Genomic DNA, 19,311 nt, shown 5'->3' with positions numbered 1-19,311 from the left:
AAAGGAGTGGTTCTGCAGGTGGTGACCACAGACCATTTCTCTGTTCTCATCCTTTTTGGCTGTTTTGGTCACTTTTTCATGTTGCCATTGCTCTCACCCCTAGAGGTACAGTAGCATGAAGTGGTGTCTACAACCCACAGAAGTTGCTCAGGTAGTGCAGTTCATCCAGGATGGCACATCAGTGCTAGCTGTGGCAAGAATGGTAGCTGTGTCAGCACAGTGTTCAGAGCATGGAGCAGATACCAGGAGATGTGGAGGGAGACCATAGGAGGGCAACAACCCAGCGGCAGGACCGTTACCTCCTCCTTTGTGCAAGGAAGAACAGGAGGAGCACTGCCAGAGCCCTGCAAAATGACCTCCAGCAGGCCACAAATGTGCATGTGTCTGCACAAATGGTTAGAAACCGACTCCATGAGGGTGGTATGAGGGCTAGACATCCACAGATGGGGGTTGTGCTCACAGCCCAACACCGTGCAGGACGCTTGGCATTTGCCACAGAACACCAGGATTGGCAAAGTCGCCACTGGCGCCCTGTGCTCTTCACAGATGAAAGCAGGTTCACACTGAGCACATGTGACAGAGTCTGGAGACGCCGTGGAGAGCGAACTGCTGCCTACAACATCCTTCAGCATGACTGGTTTGGCAGTGGGTCAGTAATGGTGTGGGGTGGCATTTCATTGGAGGGCCACACAGCCCTCCATGTGCTCGCCAGAGGTAGCCTGACTGTCATTAGGTGCCGAGATGAGATCCTCAAACCCCTTGTGAGACCATATGCTGGTGCAGTTGGCCCTGGGTTCCTCCTAATGCAGGACAATGCCAGACCTCATATGGCTGGAGTGTGTCAGCAGTTCCTGCAAGATGAAGGCATTGAAGCTATGGACTGGCCCGTCCGTTCCCCAGACCTGAATCCAATTGAGCACATCTGGGACATCATGTCTCGCTCCATCCACCAACGTCACGTCACGTTGCACCGCAGACTGTCCAGGAGTTGGCGGATGCTTTAATCCAGGTCTGGGAGGAGATCCCACAGGAGACCATCCGCAACCTCATCAGGAGCATGCCCAGGCGTTGTAGGGAGGTCATACAGGCACGTGGAGGCCACACACAATACTGAGCATCATTTTGACTTGTTTTAAGGACATTACATGAAAGTTGGATCAGCCTGTAGTGTGTTTTTCCACTTTAATTTTGGGGGTGACTCCAAATCCAGGCATCCATTGGTTAATAAATTGGATTTCCATTAATGATTTTTGGGTGATTTTGTTGTCAGCACATTCAACTTTGTACAGAACAAAGTATTCAATGAGAATATTTCATTCATTCAGATCTAGGATGTATTATTAGAGTGTTCCCTTTATTTTTTTTTAGCAGTGTAAATGATTGGCCCCGCCGTGATGCACCAAGCGGTGGGACTTCGTTTGAACAGTCATCCTGCGCTGATCTACTTCCTTTAAAAAGGGAATCTGACAAAGACCGTTCAAATAAAGTACAAGCGCTCTGTGCTTCACGGCACAGCCAATCATTTAATTACAGCTTGCCACCTGCTTGTTTTCCCTCAATCTCCACACCCTACTCTTTAAGGCTTGTGTGCCCACTAATGCATTTTTGAAGCGTTTCCACAGCGGCAATTCTGCTGCAGAAACGCTTAAAAACGCTTGGTAGAAGGTCTGCCGTGTTCCCCAATGATAATCTGCATGTGCTGTGCACATGCTGCGGAAATCATCATTGCGGAAAAATACGCAGCACTACCAATTATTTTGTGGAAGCGCTGCGTTTTCGCCGCCATTGACTTGCATTGGAACGCATGGAATCCGCATCACTGCATCTGTACATGCGGAATCCATGCGTTTCAATGTGCGGATGGTACCCGGCTTTGGAGAAGAGGAGACTCTCCTCCAGACCCGGGTACCATAGTACCTTTTAAAAAAATAAATAAAGAAATATATACTTACCTTCTGATGGCCCCCGGTGTGCTCGTCTCTGCTTGCCGGCAGCTCGCGGTAGACTAAAGGACCTGCGGTGACATCATTTAGTCATGTGACAGGTCACGCGACCGCTGATGTCGGCAGGTCCTCAAATCTACCGCGAGCTGCCGGCAAGCAGAAACAAGGACTCCGGGGGCCATCAGAAGGCAAGTATAATATTTATTTTTTACCATTCTTTCGGTCACACTATATAAATCCATGCCGTTTGCATGGATTTATATAGTGTAATCAAGTTGTCAAGCACTTTTCAAGTGATGTTAAAATCGCTTGGAAAGCGCTTGTCAACCCGCATGCAGAAATGCCTGTGAAGAACGCTTCACATCCGCATGTCCCTGGCAGGAATCCGCATGAGTTTTTTCTGCCAGGAAGATGCAGAAACGCTCAAGAAAAAATCCTGAGCATTTCTGCATCGTGGGCACATACCCTTAGGCTATGTGCCCACGATGCAGAAATGAAGCAGAAAATGTCTGCAACGTTTCTGCATGTTCTTGGCAGTCAAAAATTCTTGCGGATTTTACACGTGTTTGACGCATTTTTGCAGCGTTTTTACATGCGGATTTGACTTGCGTTTTTCAAGTGCACTGGGACCTCAAATCCGCATGCAGAAACGCAAAAATAATGGACATGTTGCGGATTTTTCCGCAAGGAAAATCCGCTGCTGAAAATTCTGCAGCATGGGCAAAGAACATGCAGATTTTCATTGGGGATCATGGGGCACGGATTACCAAGCGTTTTGCAAGCGTTTATGCTGTGGAAATTCCGCATCAAAAACGCATAGTGGGCACACAGCCTTACAGCTCTGGCTTTATAGAGCCAGAGAAGGACAGAGATAGATGGAAAACAAGTAGGTGGGCAGGTTTAAATGATCGGCCCTGCCATGATGCACTGAGCACCCGTACTTGGTTTGAACAGTCATTCTGTGCTGACAAGAGTCCCTTTAAAAGCATGATTTTACACACACACACACACACACACACACACACCAGCTCACCATAATTGGCCAGAGCTACCCCTTTGCCTCCTATGAGCAAAAACCCCTACCCAATGCATTTAAAACATAAGTACCACACAACAGAAAGTACAATTACCGAGTGGTATAAAGCACATGAATATAATACAAGTAATAGCATACCAATATCAAAAATAACCTAATGCCCCGTTTACACTGGCAGGTAAACTTGAAGCCAGCATTAGTTGGAGCGTTAACTGGAAATCATCGACACTTCTAAAACACATCATGTCACATGTGGCTTCTCGAGTAAAGCAGGATACTTACTAAGGAATAATTCAGACAGTGTTTTTCAGGGACAGAACACGTATCCATTACAGTCTATGCGGCTATTCTCATGTCTGCGTTTTCTTCACGGACCATGTGTCAGCGGCAAAACTTTTTTTTTTTTACGGTATCATGGATCCAATAAAAACACGTACAGCACACAGATGCCAATCGTGTGCTGTCGGTATTTAACGTTGCAGAGGACAGAAGCTTTGTAATGTATCCATCCATGAAAAACCACTGACATGGATCCAAAACACGGATAACATCGGTACCATTTTTTGCGTATGTGGAAAATACATTTCCCTGAACGATGGCTAAGCGTGCATTGCCATTACTCAGAGCTCAGGCCTCTTAATTATCCAATAGTTACACTACATATGTGGCCACAATCACACTTGACTATTTTTCAATCCATCAATTATGGCTCAATTTTTATTTTATTTTTTTTTTTTTTTAAGTAGATTACACCAAATACAGAAAATGCACACAGCGGTACGATACTTTGGCAGTACTCTACATGTTTTACATTAAATTATCTAGAGTTTCACACCATGCACAATTTAAATCGGATGTAAAAAAAACAAAAAAACTCATGTTTAAAAATAAAAATAAAAAAAAACACACTAATATATAAAAGCAGACTTAACACTATTTAGGAAAGCAGAACAGATTACAAAAAGATGGCAAACTTTCCCAAATATTGGTGCTGGGATTAGCTTCTACTTTTGATGGATCTCCTGAACACAATACAATGGCAGCCATAGTTGTGTGAATATTTGACTACTTTACAGCTACATTCTCATGATGAACTTTTGGTGTTGCAGGTTGTCTGCAGCTATTATGTAAATTAGGCTACTTGCGATTTTTTTTATTTGCATTTAAGAGCATTTCTTACATGTGTTTTTTTAACACGTTTCTGATGCGTTTTTTTTTTTTTTTTTTCTTAGTCTCTTGTTGGTGTGTCATTTTAAAAAAAAAATTATTTCTTGTTGATACTTCCTGGTATTTGGCTTTGCCAACACTAATAATACAGTCATGTGTGGATTACATGCGTTTTTGATGCGTTTAAGCTGTGCTTTTTTTACTTGCGGATATTCCACATCCATTGCAAGTCTATGGGGAAAATCTGCACAGAAAACAGCGTACCCACAAGAGAAATTGACAGGTTGCGGGTTTGAAATACACACTGCAAGTCAGTTTACGCTGAGTAAAGAAATAGAAAGCACAATGGATATAAGATTTCTATAAATCCCATTCACTTTGCTGGAACTATAAGGCGCTGAATTTTTATTGCAATGTCAAAAACTCACCAAAATCTCAGTGTGGGCACACAGCCTAAGGGGGTTATATGGAAGCATACATATTTTTTTCAGTTTTCATTTCCCTGCTCCTCTGCTCTCCTGATCACTGCAGAGCTGTGTGTGATTATACCTGACACATCTGCAGGTTCCTCTCAGCTTCCAGCTCACAGGCAGACAGGGTGTAATATTACAATACAGCAGAGCTCAGAGGAGCAAAAAATGTGTTTGCAAGACAAAGTTAATTTCTCCTGTTCTGTATTACTTGTCTCACACTGGTAACTGCCCCCTTATGTAAAATAATCTCTGAAGGCAGAGCTATCTTCCAGGCACCATCCTCCCCAGAGCTTGGAAGAGATATTTTATATAAAATTGATAAATCATCTTTTATCAACAAGGCATCTGATATGAGGCATACAGGGATCACTCTCCTCAGCAATCTGAAACCTGTATGCCCATATTAATACTTTATATAGGTCAAATGTAGCAACAGGTTCCCTTTAAAAGGGAAAGCCAAAATGTAGCCATGTACTTCACAATTTTGCCAGACAATTTTGATGGGATCTGAAACATCAATAGGAATTTTCCAGTATTTGCCTAACAGCAGTCAGGCAATGTGAAATAAAAATATCCATTACTCACTTTTCAAATCCTCACCATTTCAAAGCTGTCACGCCAATGGTCCCAGCTGGTAACGAGCCATACATAATTCACACAACCAATCATTAGCTTCAGCTGTAAGTCTGACATCGCACATGGTTGCTGATGCCAGCAATTGGCGGCATTGGTCACATTAGTGATATATTTTTCGTTACCTGCTGCACAACCTGCAGGGATCAAGTAGCAGCAAACGGAATCGATTTGAAAGACATGCTATACATATGTAATAAATCTGACATTAGGCAAGTTTTATAATATCCCAAAAAAGTCTTTAGGATTTCCCCCGATATCTTTAACAAATGTATAGACCATTTCATCATCCCACCTTTCTTGACCAATCTGTTTACTGGCCCAGGAACCTGTGTCTGCCGGTAAGCAAAAAAAAAATAAAAAATTAACCTGCATATTAAAAAGGGGTTGTCTACTCATGGAGAAGTCTTCAAGAGCTGCAGCTTACCAAGTCTAACAGTATATAACATACACACTGTTAGGATTTCGCTCTGCTTGCAGATTCCAGCTTTTGACAAATGACCACAAGTATGCGATTTACATTTTTATGGTCACATTTTTAGAGTCTCCGCATTCTCTCAATAGAACATTGCGAGACTAATCGACACGTGTTTGAAACTATGCAAATAGCATCCTTGTGTTCACATGACAACCACAGGAATCGGCAAGAGGAGCCGAATCTTAACCGTATGCGCATGACACACCCTTAGAAATGGGTAAGTTTCAGCGCTTACCAAAGATTTCACCAGGAATAGACAATCTTTTTAAACTTCAAGATCCTAGATCCCCAAAGTCGGCACATTCCTTTCATGGATAGGAAAAGGAAAAGGAGTTTATGACCCACCTTGTAAACTGAAGGTGGGCCATAAACATGACAGATGAAGCTGACAATCGACATTGGATAGAATGAAGGTCTGACCAGACATGGCCACCTAACTACAGACATGGGTTCAATTAACACTTGCTAGTCCAATATATCCATGCCTCAAAAACAAAATGCTCTCAATTAAAAAAAAAAGTCATCACAGAATTCTTCATTTTGATATGGTGCAACTAAATATTTAAAACCATATGACGCTCCCTGAGTGTTCAGCTGCAGCAGAGATCCATTACAAAAACATAAGTGAACCCTCACGAGACTGTACAATATTTATTAAAGGATTTCCACTCCTCGGACATAAAGTATACAGAGTGGTGAAAGTTTGTGAACCCTTCAGCATTTTCCAAATTTCTGCATAAATTGGACCTAAAACTAAAATCAGATTTTCACAACTCCTAAAATTAGATAAAGAAAACCAAAACAAATGAGTCAAAAATATATTCAACTGCAATTTTTAAAATGAGAAAAATGATCCAATAGCACATGTCTAAGGAGGAAAAGTATGTGAAACTTTGCTTTCAGTATCTGGTGGGACCACCTTCAGAGACAAAAATTGTATCTAAACATTTCCAGTAATTGCTGACTAGTCCTGCATATCTACTTGAAGAATTTATAGCCCATTCTTCCCTACAAAACAACTTCAGCTCTGTTATTTTGGTGGGTTTTCTCCCATGAACTGCTTACTTCATGTCCTTCCATATTTATATAGAAAAAAAACAAAACACTTTCAATTGTCTTCTGGCTTGTCCATGTGCTCTTTAGAAAATTACAAATGTTCTTTTTGGAGAGCAGTGACTTCCTTGCAATCTTGCCACACACACCATCGTTGTTCAGTGTCCTCTGGATGGTGGCCTCATTAACATTACCTAATGTAATCTACAGCTTTACTCAAAGGGATCTTTGTTGGGAAGGGCAATAATGGTTTTTAATTTCCTCCATTTGTACTCACTCAATCTCTCTAACTGTGGATCGGTGTCAAACAATTTAGAGGATTTTGTAACCTTTTCCAGCGTGAAGAGCATCAAACTCTTTTGAGATCCTTAGAATTCTAATTTTTTATGCCATGATACACTTCACAACAGGTTTGTTGAAGATCAGACTTTGAGAGACCCCTGTTATTAAAAAGCCAGGGAATTTGTCACTTTTCTTTTTAGGGGTTGGGGAGGGGCAGGGTCTTGTTTTTTTCCCTCACCTTCTTCCAATAACCAGAACCTTTTACTTTTCCGTCAATAGACGCATAGGGGCTTGATTTTTGCAAGACAAGCTGTAGTTTCAAATATTATTAATTTTGCCATTTATTATACTTTCCAACTGAGATGAAAGGGTGAAAAAATATTCTGATGTTTTTTTTTTTGGTCTGGTTTTTATGGTGTTCATCGTGCAGTAAATATGACTTGAAAACATGATTCTTCAGTTTGATTGCAATACCAATCTTACACTGATTTTTTATTTAAGTGATGAAGTAAAATTCAGAGTAATGTGAAACTTTTTTGCTAGTGACCACTTGCCTTGTGCGGTGAGCTGACGTTTTTATTGATAGTTTGAGGTAAATATGACGTTTTTATATGTCACCTTTTATCGCATGAAGCCACCGCCCACCCCCCCCTGATTAACTGGGCTGCGTTTCACCACACGTCACAGCCCAGTATCCAGCTTGCGGCCAATGAAGGCAGAGGAGAGAGGGAAAGTGCATTCTGGATACTGGGCTGTGACGTGTGGTGAAACGAGCAATGATAGCGCCGCTCACAGGCACATATGGAAGTAGAAGGATTTACAAAAAATGCTTCGTTAAAAAGGTGTAAATCAATGGGGGCATTATACAATGTAGTGGACCAACTCTTTAAAGTTACAAGCACCACTGTACTAATATAGCAAATGTTTGGCTTCTTTACAACAGACATTTTTTTAGTAAAGTGAGAGAAGTGCAGCCATATTTGTTTTCACCTTTGAATTACCTACTCAGGAACTGATAGTAAAATGGTCACTTGATATTGATACACTGCTAAAAATACTTACAGAATAAAAAGTTTAGCATTTCTTTCTGGTAGTTTAATTCATAAAAAGGGAAAACCAAATGTTTACACTTCCGTTGTCTCTTAAAGAGGACCTTTTACATTATGAAATGTACATTTCTGCATATTGTGAACAATAAAAGATTTGCTAAATGGAGAAAAAAAACATGGTGCTATCTAAGCATAGCAAGATTTGATTAATTAGAAGGGGAGTATCTATAGGAAATAGCTCACCTGATGGGGTTGTGCAAACAGAGGCACAACTCTCTCTTGTATTATGGATGAATTTGCAAAAGACTGCGGCTGACCTGTTGAGGTGGGATTGAACCCTGAGACAGGAGTATCCCACGAGGATGACAAAAAGGAGAACCAGGTGATGGCGCTGTGTTTGCCACCGAGTGAGATCAAGGTGCAGGAACTTCACACGAATATAAAACAAAATAAAAACTAATATATATAGTTTTTATTTGTTTTATATTAGTGTGAATAAAACAATTTTACTTACAAGCAACCTGAAGTTCCTGCACCTTGATCTCACCTGGTTCTCCTTGGCATTCCTGCATATTGCTACAGTAATGTAAATCAATTTTTCTTCACTCTGTTGTGGAGATACAGGGTGCCAAAGTTGATTGGCACCTTAGAGGTTTATTCATGTAACAAAATACAGGAATGCACAGTACATAAAGTAAACTTTTGTAAAAGATCATCTGTAAAAAATGGCTGACAATACTGAAGAACACTAATTTTCTGTAATGCTTTATTTACAATATGATCATATGTATGTTCTATTTCAGTCAGGATGGAAGCAGAGTTACATACTGTATCCTATAACCAAAAGCTGCAGTGAGAGAAATTAAATAAAAAAATTCTAAAATCTAAGGGGCTTTTGAACCTGTCATTAGACCTTGTGCATGCAATAGTAGCTAGGTATCTTTTACTCTGAAACTGAGGTGTTTCAGAGAAAGCATTTGAAAAGCCAGTCGGGAACTACAGGAGAGATACCAGACTCAGTTAATTGACAGGTCTCTCCAGATGTATACACATGAGAGACCCATCAATCAACCTGAGCAGAGGCGGGAGATGTCAGCCGGGGGACACCACACTAGTTAGGTTTCTCCCTGGCCGACTTTTCAAACTAGGTTCTCTCTGAAACACTGGAGCGTTTCAGAGAAAAATATACATGGCTGCACTCGCCCAGCCAGGTTGTGAATCATTCTGTCCATGGTTTGAGCAGCATGAGTCTCATGACAGGTTCCCTTTAACATAAGGGGTGTAAAACTTGTGAATCAATTAGAACTACATTTTTTTTACTTTACAAAAAATACAGATCAATAGAAAAAAAAATAATTAAGATACCATTGATCACCTGAGAATACAAACTAGTTATTCAAGAGAAAAAAAAAAACACATTAACATGATTTCTCTCCTTTTAGGCCATGTTCATACATCATGTTTTTTTTTCAGCATTTTTAATGCATTTTTTACGAAAATTTTCAGCTGCATTTTACAGTACCAGCAAAGTCTGAGATTCCAGAAATCTCATGTACACATCATGGTTTTTTTGTTCAGGATTTTGTGCTTTGCATGTTTTTTTTTTTTTTTGCAAAATAGAGCAGGTCACTTCTTTCTGCATTTTATTGCACCCATTGGAAGTAGTGGGTACTGAAAAAAAAAAAAAACACACCAAAAACGTAGGTGTGAAGTTTTCAGCTTTTTTTGTGCCCAAACCAGAAGGATTTTTTTTTTCCCACTGAACTTTATGTACATGCATAACAGACATAAAAAACGGTGAAAAGAAAACCGCAACAAAAACCCTGAACAACCTCCTTGTAAGAGATCAGGTTTTACTGAAGAAAATGATCGCAGAAAAAAACATGATGTGTGAACAGTCTTACACAATGGGAAAGATTTACTAATCCTGTGTAGAAGTTACAACTTAATTTGGTACATTCAATACCTTCTAATCTATCGCAGTGCTTCATTGTTTAGGAGAACGCTGATGCATTTTTTTTTATTTTTTTTTTATTTATTTATTTATTTTTTTTTTTAGACAGAATAGTCTAACTTTACACCATTTTTTCATGGCTTACTTTTATACCACATTTTAAAAGGATAACCTGTTATGTTGTATATGTAGTCTTATCTGTGGACAGCACAGTATACAAAAAGGAAAAGCTGAGCAGAATGATATGTTTGTTGGAAAAGTGTTAGTATAACTAGTATTTTATTCATTAATCCCTGGTGCTTCTATGCATGAGTTCAGTGAGTGGTCCTCCTCAGCGATTGACTGGGCATGCAGAAATCAGTCAGAGAGAAGACTGTCAATCACTCTATAGGACCGCCCATTGGATTGACCTGCATAGAAATATAGAACTCAGTTAATGCAATACCTGTTTTACTATAACTCTTCCCACAAAAAAAAAAAAAAGCTTAATCAATCCGATAAGCGGCTCCTGTTCTTTAATATCCTGTGTGCGATCAGATATAATTTTCAAATTTGGTCAGTTTTACAAACACACTAGGACATACTTTTAGAAAGTCTAGAAAAGAGGGTGTCAAGTGAGGTTAAAAGGGTCTGAAACCGTTAATGAATGTAGCACATGACATAATTCTGGCACCGTGTTATGCAGATTAAAGCCCTCCCATACACTTTAGATCGTTTGTCAGATCGAGCGCTCCTGTACATGAGAGAGTCAGACCCAGACTATTGGCCAAATCTGTGTATGGGGCGATTTACTGACGGGCTCACAGCAACAGTCTTAAGTCAGACATCATGAAGATCCTATCCACTCAATCACAGCTATAGAGAAATGTATATTAAGGGCACTGCCACTCACAGCATTTTTATGGAAAACACAAGAAATGTCAACTAGCAGTCAGTAGGGAATTTGAAAACCATATAAAATGCTGCATTTTTGTCTTGTTACATTTGTGCTTTACAGTTTCTAGTCCCTAAAAATATTGCAATCTCTAAATAAAAAAGCCTTAAAAAAAAAACTTTAGTTTAAGGTAACATTAATGTTTTCAGCCAGCGGTCGACGGTGTATGGATGAATCAGACGACTGACGGATGAAAGGAAGAGACGCCGATCACACATTCGACTTTGGACTACTGATCGCATTGCTCATCCTGAGAAGCAGCAGATTGACAACTCTGCCTATAGCTTATCTCAGGGAGAAATCAATGAGATCTCAAAACACAGCAAGACCACTCAGAAGAGAGCACACCTGTGTATGGGAGAGTCGGCCGATGCTTCAGCCCACAAACATCTAATGGGGGGGGGATCCATTGCAGACTCAAATATGCAAAGAAAAATAAAGCATGATGTGCATGTGATGAGATCAGAAATCTTTTTCACTGTGGTAGTACTGTTTCCCCACAGAAAAAAATGCAACATGTAAACGACCCCTCACTTAGGTTCTAAAGGCCAGTTTGAGTTTTCTCTGCAGACGAGCAATAGGAACTAGTCTACAGCAGCAGATTATACTATGCCAACTGCCTGCTCTTTCAGTACCATTTATTATCAAAATCTGATGTAGTATCATTCAGTATATTATTCTTTGTTCGCGCTAACGCGTTTTGCTTGAAGTTTTGAGACGCACTCCTCTAGTCAGGACATAAATTTGTTTTCTCCAGGACACATTTATAAAAGTTTCACAATAGTACTAATTTCTTCTCTATAAGTGTGCAAATAAAGATTAATACTAAGGTTAAAAATCACACTGAATATAATCTGTGTGTACAGGTCTTCGTTTTAGTAAATTTTATCAAAACTTTGAAAAAACAATCTTGCTAAAAACCAGACTAATTATTTCACACACAACACTATTAAAGATATAGATCGTAACACACAGTTATTTTCATGAATGGCCTCGTTCCAGACTACATACAAGGGAATAGCCCCTACGTATGGTTTTTTTTAAAGTGGTGACGCCACCTTCTCCATCTCCTCCAGTAGTCCATGAAGTGCGCACAGTTGAACGATACTGAAGAGCAATGTTTAAGCAGCACAGGAAAATCATGCAGCAGGGGGGAAAAAAAGTGGTAAACACATCTTCATGATAAATTCTAAAACTTTGTTCACACTAGTATAATGGCTTCAGAAAACAAGATGGCACGAGGGTGTAATCTAGGTTGTGCTTCTGTTGCGGTTAAAAGTGGCAAACTCCAATGAAGCCTCTCAAAAAGGTAATATGAATAAAATCTTACACTTAATCTATGGCAATTGCCTGGGCTGGAACATGGCATAAATAGCCTTTTTCTTACATTTTGCTTGACAGGAGGTATATAAAGAACCTTAAAAGGGGTTTCCCACAAACAAAGTACATTTTATTCAATATCTTGGAATAAAAATAAGTTCCACAGTTGGATTTGTTAAATAAAAAAATGTTCCTGTGCTGAGATAATCTTATAAATGTGCCCCTGCTATGTACTGTGTAATGGCTGTATCGGACCGTGCAGGAACATGTTCTGATCATACCACATCTCCTGTGGGGTGAGGTGGGAGAGAGCAAGGAGTATACAGACATTACAGCATGGGGTCAAAGCAGATTCTTCTAAATAAAACATTGCTTAAAAACAAGAAGTAAAATATTTTGATTTACAAAAATAATCCGATGTGATCCATGCTGTCCTGTGTGTATACTCGTTTCCTTTCCCACCTCCTGCCCAGGAGATGTGGTATGATCAGACGCAGTCATTACACAGTAGGGGCACATTTATAAGATCTCGGCACAGGAACTTTTTTTTTCAATACACCCAATTGTGGAACTTATTATTCCAAGATCTACTAATTAAAATGTACTTTGTTTGTGGGAAAACCCCTTTAAAAATAGAACCCCTACAAAAGCCTAAGAAATATTACTATGCATTAGAAAATTAAGACTCAGATGTCAGTTTTTCTCGTATGAGTTTATCCATACTTTTCACAAATGCAACTCATACCCATTATAGTCTATGGAGGTGTGCACATGTACGTGTATCTGTGCAGCCCAAAGAGTCCTCACAAAATTGCAGCGACATGTCCGATTTGTCTGAATCACGGATTAAACTCGCCAATGCAAGTTTATAAGTGTGAAGAAACAAAAAAGGAACAGCATTTAGATGCAGTGTGATTTTCAGGGATTGTTTATTAGGAGAAGCTTGAGAAATTGCCATTTATTTTTTTTCAACCCAAAAAAACAACTAAGAACTCTGACCACACCGACACTAGGAACGTTTTTTTTTTTTTTTTTTTGGGTGAATAAGATATCACTAAAATCTGGATGAGCCCTAAAGCTATATCTATCTATCTATCTATCTATCCCCACCACTACAACATGGAGCACTGCTATAAGCCAGAGCATCTGGGGATCTTCACATCAATACTATAAAGAACTAAAGGAACATCTTAAAAAAGGGAACCTGTCAGCATGTTTTTAAATATGGAAATAGTGGCATGGCTGTGTAGGTGCTTACCCCTTAATAAAAATCATATTTTTTTTTTTTTTTTTTTTTTAAAGAGATCCCGATATGCCAGACATGAGAAATCTAGCATAGAAGCTATACATCCCTCCCCCCACCAGTGCACTTCCTAATTTGCATAAGGCTTTTATACGAGGTCTTTAATGGTAAGCACATCTTTACAGAAGTATAAGAGGGGTATATGTTGAGGATACGCTCCTATACAACAATACTACTATTTCCATATTAGAAAACATGCTGATAGGTTCCCTTTAAGGACAGAAAATCAAGTCTCTAAATAAAAGACAAACAAAACCGAAAGGATGTACGCTAGCTACTATGTCATCTCCCATACATCACACACATGGTCTCCTTTCAGAAGCAGCAGCTAGGAGGGCATTATACAGCAATACTGAGCTGTGTAGCTATGAATACAGCACTGGGGTGAGAATCACCCACTAGAAACTGCAGCCACCCTTGTCTATGTCCCCCCAGCAACTCACTCCTTTTCCCCTAACCACCTGATCCCTCTGAGGAAGGACTTTTATACACAAATTTTGTCCTGTAATTCAGCAAGTCATCAGGGCAAGAAAAAGAAGTGGTTGAAAGGTGGAGAAAGATATTTTGTCTGATACATACGACTTCCCTACACTCACTTACTGTTGATTTACTGAGGAGAGCAGGGAGATTATAGGAGTCATTTACTATTCAGTATTATTTCAGTGTCATCAGTAAATAAATATATATCTATATACAATTTGTATATCTGCACACACTCCTTGCAGAAATCTGTTATATATAACAAATTTCAGCAAGGAGTGTGTGCAGATAAAGGAACTACCATGCAAGTCAAAGACAACATCACTTATGTACGCCAGCATCTCATGTGGTATGTTCACTGTAATTCATTTTTCCAATTAATAAAACAGTATATATGCCAAGACATTATGTACAAGGCAAAGCAATGTTTATAGAGGCTATATAGCAGCACACTGTGCCCACTATACAGGGGAGTGTAGTACGCAGTCTTTTCTAGAAGTAAGGCTGAGGACACACCATGTATGGCCACTGTCAAACGCATATTGTCAGGAAGCATGCGCCACACATTAGCCACAGTCAGGAAGGATGACTATGGACCCATTCTAAAGAAAAGGGAGAAAAAAAAAAAAAAAAAAAAAAAAAAAAAAAAAAAAAAACATGCCACATAGTATCCATTTTTTTTTTCAGTATCTCTGTATAGGAAAGATCAGTTTCCATCGCTTTCTTGTACATTCAAACAATATGTCAACACATAATGGCCAGATGGTGGCCAAAAGAACACACTTTTGGCCTGTGTTTAATTGGGGCCTACAAAAAAAATGAAAAGCTCCCAATATATACTTTAGGCTAAGCGCATAGACTCAGTGTACTCTTAGCCCTTGGCATTTGGAGTAAATACCTTCATAATAAGTCATGTGATGGTGGAACACTTAGCAACCCCCCCCCTCACATTCTATATGAATCCATAAGGGTACATTCACACAGGAACAAAGACCCATAATGAATTTGACAAACTTTCTGAAAAAAACACATAAGATACATGTTGATAAGATATGGATTTCAAGGGAAATCTGCACCACAGGTCAATTTTTTTTTTTTAAGATGGGGATTTTGTAAAATATCCACTTTGCTGGTACTGTAATATGCTGCAGATTTTTTGCCTGCAAAATCTGCATGTATCTGCTCCACATGAGGATTTTTTTTCTAAAAAGACAATCCTCCATATGGAAGCTAGGCGGTATGCATGTACAATATCTATGGATAATATTTTACAATAAGGGATCTACGTTAATGTTTCTCAACTAAAGTCACCAACAAGTCATATTTTGAGAATTTCCTTTGTATTGCAGGTAAAACTTATTGTCTGTGTCTCAGAAATTGCCAGAGGTGATTGTTCTCATTAAAATGTATCCACAAAACATTAAAACAGTACTTGGAAGACTAGAGCTGAATAACACTGGTCCATATGACACCAACCTTATTAGAGTAATAAAACATACTAGTAAACTAACTAAAAGTAATAGAATAGCTGCAGAAATTTCTGTATCTGAGAAAAACATTTCATACAATGGATTACGGTTTTAGCTGCAAAGTCATATTGAAATGAACTTGACAATCAAAAAGTTTCTGCAACTACCATATGTCAAATTAAGCTTTTTTTTTGTCACGCACATAACATTGTATAGGGTCACCAACTGACTGTTGGTAAATTCATGGACAGTCCATATAACTGTTCAGTGCCTGTAAATAAAGAATAGGGTTTTTTTTTTCCTTAAACACTTTCAGTTAAGTTTTGATTGTGGCTTTTTTTGCACTTTACAGCAAATGCTACATATTTTTCTAATCAAAAGGTATAAATATAATTTTAGTATTATTCATTTTTAGTTCTTCAATAGTTCATAGAAATGTGTTTTTTAAGTCAAGAAAGAAAACTCCTACATTTATACAAGTAGGTATACAGATTGGTTGATAAAGGTCTCTTACTAAGCCTTACATCGAAATTTGTGTTGTTTCTACACCAACTGAATGGATTATTACAATCCCCATTCACACTAGCAAACATTTCTAAGGGTGAACATACGTCTTCCTGATTCTATAACTATAATTTATATAGTCTAGTCTATAGGACGTATAAAACCTTCGGGGATGGGAGGGGCACCAATTTCCTACACATTTATAGTTGTGTGTAATAAATATATATGATACACTAAATTCCTGCTTGTTTATGGTTGTGTATGGCCAATATCTAACACACATATATATATATATATATATATATATATATATATATATATATATATATATATATATATATATATATATATATATATATATATATATATATATATATATATATATATATATATATATATATATATATATATATAAAATTATACATACAGGCATCAACCATATGCAAGCAGGAAATTGGTGCCGCCATCCCATCCCCCCAAACTTTTATAGTGCATTACTTTTTGGGTGACATCCATCTCCCAACAAGAACTGTGACTGGAGCAGTATACCAGTGACAGGGGCAGACATTGTCAATCAGAGCTACATACTCCTATTTTTTGCTTTGACATTTTTTATGCTGTCTGTTATGTAGCTTATACAAGTAAAATGCGTAATCCATAAAATTTGTTAGAGTTGTAGCTAAAGCAAAAATAATATAGCTCAGGAAACCTGGTTAAAACGGTAAATGTAAAAAAAAAACAAAAAAAACAAACAAATGAAGTATATAAATTTTACATAAATAAAGAGATACTGACATATACAAACATCTGAGGACAACTGATTGTGTGTATATATATATATATATATATATATATATATATATATATATATATATATATATATATATATATATATATATATATATAACACACTCATTACAAGAAGCTAAAATATGCCGAGCTAAAATGGTCTTCCATGATTTACCAAGGTCTAAACATCTGGAAAGGGGGGAAAATGCATTCCTTGGACATTCTCTGGAGACTCCAGTAGTGTAATGAGGAACCAACACTGGGATGGAGCCATTATACACTGCTCTACCCATCCCCCATGTCGACACTATCAGGCAAAACCTTGACAAGGCCCCCTATTCTATAGCAGTGTCTTTTAATGCTTCAATAAGCCTTCTGCAGCACCATATTCCCAACCTGCCTTTCACAGCAGGTATAAAGGTCATTCCAGCAACGTGGGAGTGTCCACATCAGATCTCCAAAGTCCCAACATGGCTTGGAATGCAGTGACTGCTGGGCCCAAGAATTTTACTTTGCATACAAATCAAGCACACTTTGCAATGATTGGTCTCCTGAATTCAGCTCAACTTCATGGCAACCCTAACTGACACCACCTCTTGACCTTCCCTTATGCAAGGAGGATATAGATTGCTATATCCCAACCCCTTCCCTGCCCCCATAAATGCATAGCTTGGGCTGCTCCTGAAAGCCTAAAACTAATAATGAGTGGAGTTGGGGGGAGGGGATGGCCATGCATTCACAACACACATGGTATGAGAAAGTTAGACATTCGTAGGAAGATTTTGTAAGAGGCGCAAAAGGGGGAAGGGCAACCAAAACATTTTGAATTTCATTCATTACTTTTAACCAACCATGACTTCAGCAAATGCAAAAGGGAAAAAAAACCTTAAGACATAACACCATGCTATTATTTAAAGGAGGGGGGTGGAAGGCGGAGATAGCAAAACGGAAGATGTCGGGCTGAGAGGAGGCCTCACTGAAAAATGAACCTTAGATTTTCAACATACCAACTGAGTGGGTGGGCTCTTACTGGGTACACATTTACCATAGCGAACATCAAACAAAGACCTTACCCACCACCCACACCTTGTTTAACCCTGAAAGCACAGTAGTAGTTAATGTATAGGAACAATAATGTAGATGAATGGATCCTAAGCTGAAAGAGGGGATTAAAGTTCAAAGACCATTACTAAGAATCTTGCAAAACAACACTAGCGTGCCTTATAGAGTGTAAAATACATACACATAAAGGGGAAAAAAAAATCTTGGAACATTTCAGAGGATATTAAGTTTATCACTAGTAAGAACTGGGGAATAAGTAATATTTTTAAATTATATATATATATATATATATATATATATATATATATATATATATATATATATATATATATATATATATATATTATATTTTACGTTGAATCTAAAGCAAAATAAAAAATTAAGTATATGTTTCAAAACAGAGGCCTAGTAGTTTTAGGGATCTTAAAATGACCAATCACATCAGTGTCAGCTTGGATCTGCTACTTGATATCTATACTTTACACCACCTACACACAAGGCCAATATAGTTACATTTATGTAATAATTACATTAAAATTGTAATTTTTATCAGTAAGTGGAAACCTGTATTTTTTGTTTTATATACACACATGATAGAGATATAAATGCTAGATCTTGTGTTCTTTGTACCCCATCTAGTCTAGGACTGGATGAAGAACACAAGTAGCATAAATTGCTAACAGCAATAAACCTTTCCAATTGGGCCTCAAAATGGCAGCAGGTTCTGTGCGTACTAGAGAAAACCATACCATAGGGAAAATGCAAAGCGAAGATGGTGGAGGAGGTGGCAGTGGAAGAGAAGGAGGGAGATAGGGGGTGGGAAAGGAAAGGGCCTAAAAATAATCCGCTTCTAGGTTGCAACTTTTGAAGTGCAAAAATCACATTTGCATTTAAAGCAAATCATATATTTAGGCTGAAAGGTCTTTATTAATCACAATAAAACCTGACCAAGCCAGAATAGAAAAATGTGGGAAGGATGTGGCCTATGTGAAGTAAATATTCAATGAAAAATAAATACCAAAAAAAAAAAAACCCCACAAAACTTAAAGTAGCAAAATAAAACCATTCAAATGCACAAACAGCAGATTGAGGTCACATGAATGCCCTTTTAGCCTGAAACCAGAAGACCAGTATGCAAATTTGCTCTCCATGGTGTAGACAACATGCAAACGTAAAGGAAGAAAGCTCCTAGGAGCCACAACCATTGTGACTGCTCCCTGCGTTTACAATTACAATTCAGAGACAATTGCTTCCAGTATTCGTAAATAAAACACCAGCATAAATAAATCTCTACTACAAATCATGTGTATCAGCTATGGATGCAAGAGAAGAGGAAATATATATATAAATAGGTGATTAACTCTTTAATCCTATCACCTTGC

At 38.4% G+C, this 19,311-nt stretch overlaps 1 protein-coding gene across 2 annotated transcripts in view; it reads right to left on the bottom strand.

Annotated features, from left to right (window-relative positions):
* IGF2BP3 (insulin like growth factor 2 mRNA binding protein 3) overlaps positions 1 to 19,311 on the bottom strand; it is a 140,954-nt gene that overhangs the window by 119,455 nt on the left and 2,188 nt on the right. The gene's annotated exons all lie outside the window — the stretch shown is intronic.

This window comes from Phyllobates terribilis, unplaced genomic scaffold (assembly GCF_046119375.1).
Source record: "Phyllobates terribilis strain yellow unplaced genomic scaffold, ASM4611937v1 Scaffold_4__5_contigs__length_816908805, whole genome shotgun sequence".
NCBI lineage: Eukaryota > Metazoa > Chordata > Amphibia > Anura > Dendrobatidae > Phyllobates > Phyllobates terribilis.
This window is presented reverse-complemented; position numbering and strand designations above follow the sequence as displayed.